The sequence below is a fragment of the Vicugna pacos genome, chromosome 29 (genome assembly GCF_048564905.1).
Source record: "Vicugna pacos chromosome 29, VicPac4, whole genome shotgun sequence".
Lineage (NCBI taxonomy): Eukaryota > Metazoa > Chordata > Mammalia > Artiodactyla > Camelidae > Vicugna > Vicugna pacos.
This window is the reverse complement of record NC_133015.1, coordinates 8713925-8728825: the sequence shown is the minus strand read 5'-3', so window position 1 is coordinate 8728825 and position 14901 is coordinate 8713925. Positions and strand designations below refer to the sequence as shown.

The 14901-nt window shown below is 37.7% G+C and overlaps 1 long non-coding RNA gene across 1 annotated transcript; it reads right to left on the bottom strand.

Moving 5' to 3' along the window:
- Window positions 1-388: 388 nt before the first annotated feature.
- Window positions 389-13666, bottom strand: LOC140690145 (uncharacterized). The gene is made up of 5 exons (XR_012065329.1): window positions 13521-13666; window positions 11291-11342; window positions 9139-9294; window positions 4156-4236; window positions 389-591 (listed from the first exon to the last, which is right to left on the bottom strand). It is a non-coding gene; the product is annotated as an uncharacterized lncRNA (long non-coding RNA).
- Window positions 13667-14901: the final 1235 nt, after the last annotated feature.

The following is a 14901-nucleotide window of genomic DNA, read 5'->3' as shown; positions in this document are numbered from 1 at the left end:
CGAGTGACCAACACCCGTGTTTTGCAAAGTATAATGAGTTGATCTGGAAGGTCCACAGAGGCCCATCTCTTAGAAGACACAGCTCGGCCAAAAGCACAGAGCCTTCGACTTTCTCCAAAAGCCCTGACCCAGGTCATACTAACATGGAAGGATGACATTTATCATAAACATAACATTTTCAATTTTGCCGATTTATCTTTATGCCCGGAAGCACCTGTTGAAATACACTAGTGACCACTCATCGCCCAGTATCCTTCTCCCGTGTTGCCAAGAATTCTCTCATGAAAGATGACTAAGACCCATATTCCAGTTCTTGGCGGCAAGTGGGTGCAGACTGAGACAGTCATGGGTCACACTCAAGCTCAGCAGGTCAGGAGATTACAGACTGCTTTATTTATTTGTTTCAACCCAGCCTAACATTTGAAACCCAAAACATATATTGAATTACTTTCTCTGAAAAATTTGAGCTGATGCACATTTCAGGAAGGTACATTGGACAGATGAAGTATTGAATCACTTCTCTTCCTTTTCTCTCTAACATATGTTTATGCTCAAGGAGGGCAGCAGATCAGTTCAGCACATGCAACAATCCTGCCAAAACAAAAAGGAAATAGAAGATCACTCTGTACTCACAAGATGCTTTATTTCTTTGTGTATCAAGAAATAAAAGTCTCTTTTCAAAGTGCTGTTTCATTGGGCGCCCAAAATAGAGCTCCCCAAACACTTTAGAAAATGAACTGTCTTAGAGAATTGAGAGCCTGCTGTTAATCAATGCTTTCTCCCAGAAAAACACGCACATCACTCTTTCCTTTCTACCCATCGCCTTGCTCCTTCTTGCATTTTGATGAGACTCACTGTTACTATTTCCATTATCCTGATTGTCGGATTTCACAGGTGGAAGATGTATGGCTGTGCCATCCTGGCCTCCTCATTTCATGACAGACACTGAGTTTTAACAAACTCCAGCAGGAAAATGCTCACTGGATTTTGACAAGTTTTATGCAGAAATGATGACAGACTTGCCGATGCTGAGAAGAAATGCTATAACAGCACTGTGGTTAGTGCTCCTTCTGGATCTAGACTCCCAAAATGAAAACATAGATAATTGAAAACAAGTTTGGATGGGGGAGGAATTCAGCAGTAAGGGAACATCTGCAGAGTGTTGTGTGCTAGGAGAAGCTATTAATAGACAATTGCAAGCTCCCGCCTGGGGAATGAAGATAAATCTTGTACATCTATAGAAGTTTCATTTTAAAAATGGTTTCTCTAGCCTTCTGTGTGTGTGTGCCTGCATTTGTGTAACTCAAGTAGTTACTCTGGTAAATGGCAAGTTAGGGTTTTGAGTGTGATATAAAAGCTGCAGCAGTGAGGAACAATATATTTATTCATTCAGCTCTAACGGGTGTGTCCCCACCTTCACCAGATTTAGGGAAGAAACTAGCTTACATTTACTATGATTCTGCACGGAGGGAGGGGGACATTTGTTCCCATCACAGTGTGTTCGGACAGAGGTGGCCATCAGCCAACACGTGACACTTTTTCTAGCCTATCACCCCGTAGTACAAACTCATCAACAGGGCGGCTGAGTGTCACAATTAGCAAATTCCTGATTTCCAAATCAATAGTGCCTTTTAACCTTCCCCTTTAAGGCTGAAACCAGTCTTTAAGTCAAATCGTCCTATGCTCAGCTTTTTCACTGCATGTATGCTACTCTGTCTGGTGACACCCTTACCAACAGATCCCCGTGGGAGTTACACTGGGCCAGCTCCGGGCATAGCCCTTAACTGTCCCTGCCTGTTAAACAGCAGTACTTAACTAGAATAGAACCCTCTCCCCAAGCACCTCCCTCTGTCACTTTCACTGCTGCAAGGCCGTGTTGCATGTGCAGGCAGACAATCGTAGGGTTTCTCCAAGAGGCAAGCAGTGTGCCCAGGCTCATCCAAGGAACGACCCACCAGCAGCGTTGCACCCAGCCTCACCCAAACCTGTGTGGACATTTCTTCCACCCTGGTTTTTAACCTAAGAGTATTAGGAGACTGGCATTGAGATTTTTTTTCTTCTCTCTTTCTCTCTCTCTTTCCTTTCTCTAGCACACACAGACACACACGCGCGCGCGTGCACAGCTGCTTCCACTGATCAAGTCCACTGGATAATTCCTCTGCTTTCCAATTTGCATGGCCTCATGTACGGCATTGACATGGGTATGTACATAAGTGATCATTCATTTGCCCCAAAATACATCTAATTTTGATTTAACAGATGCAATAGACCATAGTCCCATAGGACAACTGGTAAAATGTGAGTGGCAAGGAAGAATCATCACTGAAAAATATTTTCTGAAAAAGAATATGGCAATAGTGCATGTTTCCATCTCTGCCGTATCCCCTCACTTCTCTTGACAACCGTGTGAAACAATTACTACTAATTCCAATTTCCAGGAAGGAAACTAATGTCCACAAAGTATAGTAACTCACTGAAATTCTCATACGGCTAATGGTGACCCAGGTCCTCAGTCATGGTTCTCATAACACAATTCTATAATCCCTTCTGCTTCTTTATTCCTCTTAACCTGGTTCTACTCAGAGGTGAGATAGCCCCATCTATGCAGATGAGCATCTTGGTCAGGATCATGGCCCTTTCATTTAAAAAAAAATCTTAAGTCTTTATCAAAGCAAATGGAATTGTTTTTAATCACGACATAGAACAGCAGTGTTACAGATTCTTGCCAGAAACCACAACCTTAAACCCCTGCAATCTCAACCTTGTCAGAAGCCACTCCAGTAGAAACACTATCTATGGCGTAGTTTTTATATGACTCACTTCATTAGCTACCAGGAAAACGCAAATTTAAGCGGCTTTGCTTTAGCTTAATATTAAATGACAACAGAAGAAGCGGGTCCATGAGATGCGTATTTCACCTCGTGTTAGATACTGTGAAGAACGATGTGTTCTTTATTAGATCCCAGAAGAGAAATTTCAGAACCTGGAAAGCTGTGCTTCTTCTGAATATGGCTTAGTTTTTCATCTTTTGGAGACTCTAAGTCTGGTAAACAACTATCTTCCCCAGCCTGCTTTGCCCTTTAAGAAAGTTTTAAAGCAAATTTGCAGGCATATTTCAGGATGGTATGGTACGCTCGGCTGTGTCACAATTTTAGTCTTTAATCACAGCAGTTTTTTAAAATTGTCTTCTTCATCTTTTCCTGCTTCATCTTGCCTATGTCATTTATTTATCTCAGTCTTAAATGTATGCATTTTTATAATCTTCAAAAATTGCATGGAACTTGGTGATTAACACACTGAAAGAAATAAGATGAATTTCTGGTTCTGTCAAGCCAATTTAATAATCAAATCACGTAGCTTTGTGTATGTTTGTCCTAGTATTAAAATAGAAGTCCAATGTGCTATCCATTGCGCGACAGAGCCACCCTGTCCTAGTATTAAAATAGAGCTTGAATAATACCAAAATTGTATGATTATTACTTTGGGGTTAGCCTTTAGGAAGAGCCACTGACCCAGCTTTTATAAGAGCTTTAGGGAAAACTCATCAGAATAACTATTGCTGGAAAGAATGGAACTGTCAGATATTATCTAGGTTGTGGTTTAGAAAGAATTAGAATAAGCTTAGATTCCACAAGTGTAGGTAGAAGCGGTGAGGTTTTATTTTGAACTGGGATTATAGGTTTGGTCTTTGGAGCTGGTTAAAATTGAGCCAAATCCCAGATTTCCCGACCCCTTTATAATCTGCATAAGTTGTAATTTACTTTCTCTTTGCATTTCAGTTTCCACTATTAAAAATCTTAAGCTGCTGCATAGTTAAATAATATAATGCACACAAAGCATTTAGCACAGTGCCTGGCATAGAGTAATTCAACACATGGAAACTATCACTGCTATTATCATTGTATGATTGTTATCAGTCACAAAATAATAAATCACAAAATAATACATATTTGCCATTGCTGTTATTATCATCATTATCTCAGAACAAAAGCATGGCCCACAGGGACAACAGAAATCGAGGGCAGGATTTTGCTCAGAGGTAGTGTTGAGTGGCCCTCTGCAAGCCCTGTGCTTGCCCAGCTTCAGGACTGAAGGAATAGTCCAGAGTCAGTCAGCAACACAGGCATTGATGGCTTAATGGGTAGGGAAGCTTACATGTCTGAAAGCAAGGCCCTGGAGCGACACTCCATCAGTGTGCGGCAGATGGTGGGCAGAACACAGCCTCAGTCTTTGCTCCTGGGGGCAGGAGGAGATTACCAGTTATAGGGGGAATTGAAGTCAGGCTGGCTTATCAGTTACCAGGGAAACTAGCAGAAAGGCATACTCCTCATTGTCCCCTTTGATAAGCGTAGTGGAGAGTTCCGATCTAAAGTCAGACCAATCATTAGCTAGGGCGAGGGTGAGTATGTAGGAAAGTCAATCAGGTGAGTAGGGCATAGGTGAAGCTGGAACTGATTGAGCAGGACATGTACAGAGAGCAAGAGAACAGCCATCTTGGTTGCCCTGATTATACAGGTAACAACAGATCTACTCTAACAGTCACACGATTACTTGATAGAAACTCCAAAGGTTTTATGTCAATAAATTAAAAAATCAGAAAATGTTGAGGACAATACCTATCACATACCTACCTGTATCTTAGTATAACTTTAAATTAGCTCCTATAACATGTGAACATTTGAATGCATCCTTAGAAATCAAGGATTTGATTTAGGATCAATTAGCTTCAGAGTGAACCCCCATAAAACTAAGTGATTTAACTTGTTGGACAGAGTTATTTAGTTCATCCATCTAGTTGCCAAACCAATTGTGCCAAAAATGATTTCAGTTTCGGCACATGTCATGCTTAAATAGTCTTTCTAATTATTAGTCATCAACTAATTGAACTGCTTCTGAAGAATTAATATTCTCCAATTCTCTAATGAGGAACATGGATAAAGAACATTGTGTTTGTTTTTCTGTTTACCAAATTTACCTAGCTGTTTGTCTACTTATAGTTCTGTTTTTGTTTCTGTTTTTCTGACTTCAGTGAAAAAACAAGTGAGAAATCATGAGTCAAATTTTCAGTTTAGGAATATATTTTCCCGAAGAAGTAAAGAGTTCCAACATATCCCAGGTCAGCTATGCCACAAGTGATAATATCCTGACACTTTATCTTTTGTAGGGCAAATGTCATTTCCTGAAAACTTTTAGCCCTGAATGCAACCAATGTTTATTAAAAGAAATGAATTGTAGCCAATGTAACACACCTATCTTTATATTTATGATTTTTATACTTGATAGTTTCATTCGCAGTGGACATTGTTCCTTCCTGGTTTGTTCATTTCTGAATGGCCAGTGCCTAGCATGGGTCTGATGTAGTAGTGGGCACTCTATTCATTGAGTGAATGAATGAACTGGTATGTTAGCAATTCAACCTGGGAAAGTGATAAATAATACTTAGAATCACAGTTATGACCAACAATACTTTCAGTCATATGTAATGAGGACTCCTTGTGTGGAAGGTTAAATAAACAACAAAATTTGATGTAATGCTGTATTACTCATTTCTATATTTTCTTAAATTCTGCCAGATCAAATGTCATTGTCAGTGATACCCGTGTTCCCAGAATTGCAGGCATCATGAACATGGCATGTCTAGAACCAATTTTTACCTGACAAATCTAAAATATTTCCTTTTAGGCTTTCTAAGAATAAATTAAACTTCTAATAAATCATTCTTATTTAGTCAGATTTAATGTCACCATCAACCAGATACTTTCTGAATCCTCATTTTGTTTTCTTTATAATAGTTTAGTACATTTTTAGATTTTTTTTAATTTAGATGAATTTAAACAATTCTAATGATTTAAATTCATTTTGCAAACATTTCCCAGCCTGTGACTTAAAGAAAAGTTTAATATGTCATTTTTAAAGACATGCTATTAACTAAGCTGAAATATTCTCAACACACTTCATTACGTACAAAAGTTCCAAAAGTGTTCTGAATAAAAATGACTTGCTAAGATTTAATAATATTTTATATTTACATATTTCTTTAATAGATTTACATATAACTATCAAATAATTGTTCTGTTTATGATTAGAATTTAAAATTTTCCTCGTCTTTCAGATAATATCAAATAATTTCCAAGGTAATTCTCTGAGTATTTGTCTATCTGATTATATGCACTCAGGGTTGACATTTGAAGAATATTAATCATTCTTTGAAAAAGCAGCAAATAGATTCTTTTTCATTCTGGGTATTTCTGACTTCTGGATAATTATGGAAAAGAATGATTTTTTCCCTCAAATTTACCACACAAGGTAGTCAATGTTTTCTTTCCAATCAAGATGGTAAGGATACACCATCAGCACCTCTAGGAAGGCATCATTGCTTTTATAGATGTTCCATATAAATTATGCTTTTAAAAAATGATGATGGTTGCTGATGTTGGTAAAAATCAGCCCAACCTGGTTCTGCAACAAGGCAAAATGACAAGCAGTCCTGGCTTTCTGAAATGCAGACAAACACCCACAAAGTAGGTTATGTTGGAATTCCAGGTATTCCAGGTGGCACCTTGAGAGTATCTGCCAACATGGCAAGGCGAGTAGAATCTGTAGGATTCTCCCCATGTTTATAGGAGAACACAAATTGCCACCTGATATACCCTGTCCTCCCACATAGATAAGCATGAGAGAGGCATCTGAGTCTCCACGTACATCTAACTCTATGGGTTTCCAAATCACCAAATGCCATAAAGTAATTTGTTTTTTTATTTATGACTGCAGGCTTTTCTGATGGCACACCGCTTCTGCCTGTGACATACTGCAGCAGCAACTTGCAACCTGGTTTTTAAAAAATAAGTATCTGTTTGTACAGAGCTAGATTCACTAGGAAACACAATTTAAAAGATTTTTATTTAAAAAAAAACTACGTACATGACAAAATTTAATTGCATAAAGTAAAGGCAGCATTAAGCTTTTCTGTAAAGCCTCTGAGGAAACAATACTTGTGTCCCCCAAGTAGGGTATATCATTAGTGCTCCCAGGATATTGGCTAATATCAGGGTGATTATAGATCTTCTTTTGAAATAGGAAAAAAAAAACCAAACCCCAATGCCTAAAAAGGCTTGGTACATTTTAAAAATAAATACTTAAATAAATTTTCTTAATATATCATTAAATATTCAAAATTATTTAACAAATAATTTTCCCTTTACAACTGATGTAGATTAATTTCCCAGGTTTTCTCAGAGCCTTGCCATCTGATGGTAGCAACTTAAGGCTCACCTTTGTTGCTAAAACATTCTCATTTTGACAGTATGATCATCTCTTTCCCTGTATATTTTCTTTATTGTTTTTGAAATTAAAATTTAGAAACCAGCTTATATGATTCTGAATATATTATTTTAGGCTACCAAGTAGACCTGACACTGATATAGAAGAGAAGTTCTGTAAAGGAAAGAAGTATTTCTTCTACAACACGGCCTTCCTGCTTTAGACCCCTTAATAGGAAATGCTTTCTCTGCTCCGTGTGTTGATGTGATCAGCCTTGACGGCCATGCCCTGCACGCCCACCAAGGCATTCCCTGGTAAGGTGTTCTGAGTCTTGTGAATTTTCACTGGATTAGCGACTCAAATGGAATTTAATTCTTTTACAAGAAAATTAAGTCTCCCGCCCCAAATCTCTCTGCTAATGGTTGCAGTAACTTAATGATCTTCACTAGGCTCGTTATCATGGCCACTGTAGAACACTAGCAGTGTACCAGCCGCAAACCAATGGGAGGCTGTAACATGACATCATAATTTCTAGCGTAAATCAATCAGATCACCAGAGGTTGGAAAGGAATGCAAAGAGTATTCTTGGAAGATGTTCAAAATCCAATCATGATCAGTAATGCTCTGATTTACAGCATCTCCTGTCTGCTTGCTCTCTCACTTAAACGACCTAAGCTTCCTTTTTAAAATCAACCCTGGAAAGATTTCAAATACAAATGACCTTCAACAGGAAGGAAGACATAAATAAAATTCAAATGGTACTTGACATCCTTAATGTCCGAGCACATGGGTCAGAGTTCACTAGGCTATTTAATCCAGCCATGCAAATTGGTTTATGCCTAGGGTCTGAAATACAGCAATCTGAACCTAAAGAAAATTGAGCAATGGCTCTAAAAAAAATAAATCTTGCTTCGTTCCCTGGAACATGAGAGTCAATTCCATCTCAAGGACTTTGCATTCACTGTTCTCTTTGCCTGAAATACTTTTCCCCAGAAATTCTGACTCATAATCCAAGTTTCAACTCAAATGTTATCACCTTTAAGAAACCATCTCTGACCACATTAGCCTCCTCATGCATTAGTCTCTGTTTTAGTTTCTCCGTAACATTTCTTGCTATTGGAAATTACCTTAAGTACTGATTTACTTGATTATGTATTTATTTTCAGCCCCTCTCTCCCCACCAGAACGTAAGTTCTATGAGGACAGATACCTTTATCTATTTTTTTTTTACTTTTATCTATTTTATTCACCAATGTTTCCCTAGTGTTATGAAGAGTGCCTGGAAGAAAGTAGGCACTAAATAAGTGCTTGTAGAATAAATGAATGAAAAGCAATAAGAACCTAAAGACAAAATATTCTGTTACTTCCAGCCTCGCACCTAACTGATACTGAGTGAATGAAAGAATAAAGTCATTATCCTTTTAGTTGCTACAAAAAAAAAGTATTACTTTGAAATGAAATATAACCATTAACAAAGAGATACATTCTCATCAAACTGGTAATATGGATAAAAGTTTTGAATGTTTTTAAGCTTTTGAATTTTTACCATCCTGGAAGTTATTGTGATCATTTGTGATGCTGGGCTGAATAAAACACCAATAAGATGGGTGTCCTGAATTCCAGGGCTAGGCTGAGTTGAAAGTATTAACAGCTTCACACAAGGGCTGTCAGTTTTCCACAGAATGAATGGTTTTCTAGGGTTGGTTTTCTATCCGTGCTTAGCTTTCTTGGAGGAGGCAGTAGAGCATGCTAGTCAGGAATACGGATGCTAGCATCAGTGGTCCTGGGGTATCCCTGCTCACTAAAACAATGACCTTATATGAGTTATTTGAACTCCCCAAGTTTCCTCTACTTCATCTCTATTCATATAGAACTTACCTCATGTCTTAGTCTGCTTGGTGTACTGGGTAGCTCAAACAAGAAACATTTATTTCTCATTGTCTTGAGGCTGGGAGATCTAAGGTCAGGGTGCTGGTGTGGCCGTGTTCAAGGTGAGGGCTCTCTTTCTGCCTTACAAACAGTTTGTGTCCTTACCTGGCAAAGAGAGAAAGAATGATTGGAAGCAAGCTCTCTGGTCTGTTCTTATAAGGGCAGTCGTCCCTCAGTGAGGACCACACTTTCATGGGCTCATCTAAACCTAATTACCTCCCAGGAGCCTACCTCCAATACCACCAAACTGGGGGTTAAGGCTTCAACACATACACTTTGGAAGAACACAACCACTTAGTCCGTAATGCTTCACAAATGTGTTGTAGGCTTACTTGAAATAACACGTGTGAAGTGCTTAGAATTTTTAGTACATTGTAAGCACCCTAAGTTTAGCATCTATTATTAAAATTCATAGAAAAATACAAATTTTGTACAGGATTCATTAATACAGAGTTTCTGAAATAATATTTGAATGGAGATTTTGAATTTTACTTGTGGATTTTATCTCAGTTCAAGAAAACATATGCTGATTCCATCACTTCACTCTTTGGTGAAAATTCAGCCCATTTCACTTGCTGAAATACTGTCTTTTGGTTTACATTTCCAGACGAAGTATGATCAGGATGTGGTCCATCTCCCCCTTTAGGCTCAAATCAAATGCTGTGGAACAACACATGATAAACACCAGCTCCTGCTGGAATTGCTTTGTTTGACTACCTGTGAGCTTAATAGACCAAAAAGGAGCTGTAAGAAATAATGTTTTTGAAACCGATTCACAAATGTTTGGTTAATGATCACCAGCCGAGATGATGCACAGCAAATGCCCTCAGGGACCCCTGGTAATTCTTCAGTGGATGCTCAGGAATTGATAGGAGGAAAGCTTTTGACAAAATTAAGTGCAAGTGCTAAATGACAACCAGTTAGAATCTAGGACTTGAAGGGGAAAAGTCCATACAAAAATATATGCCCAAAACTGGGTGAGAAAATCAATACATGTAGAAAGCCATGTATCTTCCCCTGATATTAACAAATGTGACTAGGAGACGATTACTTCACCTCCCAAAGCCTAGGGTTCCTAGAACCAACTTTATAAATACTCAAACATTATAGAAAAGATAACATTGAGATATGAGGACTCAAAAAAGGAAAAATAGTAGTGACTCTGATTTTGTGTATATATAGATGGCCCTCCTTATCCTTAGAATCAACCAAAAGCAGATCAAAACTATTCAGAAAAAAAAATTCCAGAAAGTTCCAAAAAGCAAAACTTGAACTTGCTGTGCCCAGGCAACTATTCATAGCCAGCCAGTTAGAATCTAGGACTTGATTATAAGCCACTATTGTGGCTCCTCCTGTAATGACTGGCTGCTTTTTGTGAAAAATAATTGATTTGTCATTTGCAGAGGGAGAAATCCCTCGTTAGGGAATGGGAGTGGGGCGTGTACCCTTCAGCCATGGTTGGAAATCACTTTTGGGGGCCAAAGTGCCATTGAATAGTTTAGTCTTCTCTCTTTGTTTTGTTTCTCTACAAAGTCTAGAAACACTTGGAACCTCTCCTAAACATTTCAACTTAATTCTTTTTATTTATATTCATTAACTTTTATGCCTTTCACATCTCCAATAATTCTTTTTATTAAAATCCCCAAACTTCATTCACTCTCACTCAAAATCTTGGATCTACCCAGAGTGAGGACTAGAACAGAGAGCAGGCACACATATGACTATAATTTTTCATTTTATGCCAAGAGCATGCTTTACTTTAATAACAAGAAAACAAGTCATATGTAATCAAGTAAATAATCATCAATAAAATTCTAAAACTAAATTAAGGTGACTAAAGGTTTCTTGGAATGAGAAATAAGTGTATCTTTATATATACATAATATAATGAAAGTTTTTTCTCACAGGTCTGTGAACTTGGAATATGCCCAACTAATCAAATGGAAATTAAAGAAAGATTTTCTTACTTTAAGTCATTTAATTTATGTGTCTACAGAATGTATTTTGAAGTCATATTTTATTGATGACTTTCTACATAATTCCCAAAATTATTAATTATAGATAAGAAGAGATTTTTTTAACGCTATCAGAATCCACTTACCTGGTATAAAAATGTCAAAATCAGAGTCCACAGGTTTATAGAAGTTGTTCATCTGTATGAAAGAATCATGAAACATTCTACCTGAATCCAATAAAATACTTATTAATAATAGGACTAAAAAGCAGTTGTTTTATCTCTAAATTCAATTGAGAAATCAGTAGAAATTTTTAGGTTTTATTATTCTCATTATTTTCATAACATTTCAGAAAACAACTTTATTTTTCTATCTGCCCAGTTCCTGTGATCTTTCTTGCAATCATAACATATTACAGAAAGTTTTCTTAGCATCTCATATTTCATAATGCAATAACCTTCAGGAGGAAAAAAACGTTCTTTGTTTTAACAATTTCAGAGATTTTCTTATCATTTCTGGATAGAATTTTAGAACTATAAAAAAACTGTCTAAAAAAATTGTCTAACTGAATTTCAGCTCATCACCCTAACCTCCAGTCATGTTGGCCAATATCTATCTAAGTGGCTGTTACTTTATTTATAAAACAATATACATTTTCTATTTTGATGCTTTACGTTGTCTTCAAATGAAACTGAAATATTTAAGAACTTCCCAGGTATGTGGCTACGTCCTTTCAATTTCCTAAATGTTCTGTGTTCTCTAATCCCTGTAGCAGATTTTGCACTTATATTACTATTCTAAATAGTTCCTCTAAATTTTGTATAGATTATGTGTCTATTGGGGGATAAATTCATTGCATTAAGGTAGATATCAGGTAACACTTTCTATTTAACATTCTAAAAATGCTTGGGGACGTGTTAAATGAAGTTCCATAAAACAGCAATTGTGTATTACCTATTAAGGTAGAGTTTAAAAGCTAATTACACATTCATCTGTGCTTAGTTACTGAACCATAGAAACACCTAAATAAGCAATTTGTAGTTATCCAATGTGAAATAGTTATCCGATTAACACTTAATTCAAAGTATAGAGAAAAATTCTTTCTTAAAACCAAGGATAAAACAGAAGCAAATACTTTCTTTAATGGCTAATGGAGCCCAATGCAGTTAAGCTAACAAACACAGTGTGTTCCCTACTAACTGTTCTGTTTTCCCATTCACCAGAAAATTATACATCAAATTACAGAGATTATCATTAAGAATTTACATACCACCTGTTTTCATTTCCATTAACGCTTTCTTCTAAACGTCTTTTTATATCTTCAATCTTTATATTAAAACACAAATGTCTTTATCTTTCAGAAACTTGGAAATAACTTACTTAAGAACCCTCATTTTCCACTTCCAATTCTCTTTGAGGGGCAATGCCCACACTCAAGAGCATTCTTAATGCAGCATTGCCATTTATAAAGCAAGGATCTCTGGTGTTTTATTTGACTGTCTTTGAAGGATTTTTGCTTCGTGATTCACGGTCTGAACGCAAAATTCACTCCTCAATCATCTCTTCCAGCTATGAGGGCTCAGAGTGGGTGGTGCTGTACCACTGGACATTAGTGGTTGTCCAGTACCCAGTGCAAGGCACTGACCTCAAATGCGTAACTGATATCCCTCCAACACTTATCTTTTTTCCTAAGACTCAAAGAGGTATTGGTAACAAAACTGTCTTTGGTGCAAGAGTTCTGAGTATTAAGAAAAGGAAAAACTGCAAGTAGAATGAGAATAGAAGCAGATTATCTCAATTAATACCCCAACTCTGCCATTTTCCAGCCACCACCACTGCTCTATGATCCTCAGGAATAAGCTGAAATTCTCTGAACCTTAGTGGTTTGTTTTATTGTATTTTCTAAAAGCACTGAATCTATAACAAATTAGAAAAATGTTTTTAAAAGGGTCCTGGGTTGTCATTTGAGAAGCACAATATTGCCTACTTTATCGTTTCTTTGAGCAACCTAGTTGTCTTTAGTCTACCCAGTAACCAACAAGGCTGAAAAAAGCAGTGCCCACAATTATATTAAACCTGAGAAAAAGATTTCTGCAGAGACCCACAGTCCATTTTAACTGTAGAACCACCCATAGATTCTTAGCTCTCACAGGAAGTGAACTGAGCAGTGGGGGAAATCACTGGGGGCATGGACTGTTTCTGCTCATATCCCCTTCACAGTGGTCCCCAGTATCTACATCCTGACCCACCTCATCCTCTGTATCAGTCAGAAAACTGAGCAAAAGTCAGTAAAATTAAGCAGAAGAGCAAACACACTCACATTGTCATGTAGATGTGCAAAGAGAATACATCTTTACTCTTTAAGACTGCTCTTACCTTCCCAAAAGCCCTCAAACCTTGCACAATAGAAGAGGAAGATGGCAGTTAATCTGTCCAATCTTTAAATGCAAGCTTGATGTAACAGTTTAGGTAGTGTTTTAGGTGAAATATACAACCGCTCAGATTTCACATTGCCTTCTCTCTTGGAGGAGGTTTGTGGCTTCTGTGACCTCATAGAGAAAATGGAAAGGAAATCTTGCAGCCTCGTATTGTCCTCTGATTCCTTTGGTTTCCATGGTGATGTTTTATTCCTTTGGTTGCTGTTCATCCTGCTGGGACAAAGCCTGTATAAACTCCCGGTCCACATTTTCTCGTCTTGGTGAGGACTTGAAAGTCGAACGCTGGCAAGATCGGCTCATCTGCATTCCAGGCCTCAAGCCTTACTTTAACCCCCATGTAGTCTGATCCCCAGCAGTTCTGAATAAATTAATATTGGTGAGTAACTCATTCTTGATGCATCAGTGTGCTGAGGTACACAGCTCTGCACCAATGGAATAAAGAAGCTCTTCTCCATATATGAAGACGCTTTCAAGTCCATTGTCAAATATTGCAAAATCCTGTTTTGAATGTTTTTCAACCTCGTTGTAGCAATTTATTCCCACTCTCATCCCTTTAGAGAAAGGGATGCCATAGACTTCCTAAAGAAAATGTCAAAGAGTGGAAAGGCAAAAGAGAAAAACATACTGATATTTTACTTAAAATATAAATGTAATGGAAAGCCCTAAAATTAATGCAACATATTTCACCTCTCTTTTCCAGTTCATTCACTAGCTCACTGCAGAAAGTGAAGTGAGGAGGAGGAGGGATGAACAGTCCTCAGGCACTAAATCACGGAAGACGAAAAGCAACAATGGCGGCAGTTGGCAAGTAATTGGATGGGCTTGGCAAGGAGAGTCAGTCCTTCAGGGTTCCCTAATATTGGATTGTAAAATCTATCCAAACTTCCTCATATGCCGAAAATTGTTTTTTCAATCTATTTATGAGAATGATTGATCTATAAAGCAGCAAAGAGAAAAGAAAAAAAAAAAGAGAGAGAAAAACACAAACACAAAAACAAAAAACCCTACAGATCTGTTACTCTAAAATGGCAAGGGAAAAGACCCCAGTTCTTGTCTTACCCAAAAAATAAAAATTCAGCTGAGAGATGGAGCGTTGTGTAGTGAAAGATTTTAAAGGATTTATTAGCAAAGGGTATGTTCACCTCCAAGAACGGGAGCTGGGCTGATCCAAGGGACGGAAAAGCAGCGGCCTTGGCTTGCTCTTCCCTCGCACCCTCGCTTGGAGGTGGGCTTCTGATTGACTGACAGCGCTTGCCCTGGGAGTGCTTAGTCATGCTTGTCCCCTTTTGCACATGTCCTTACCCATGATGCACACAGAA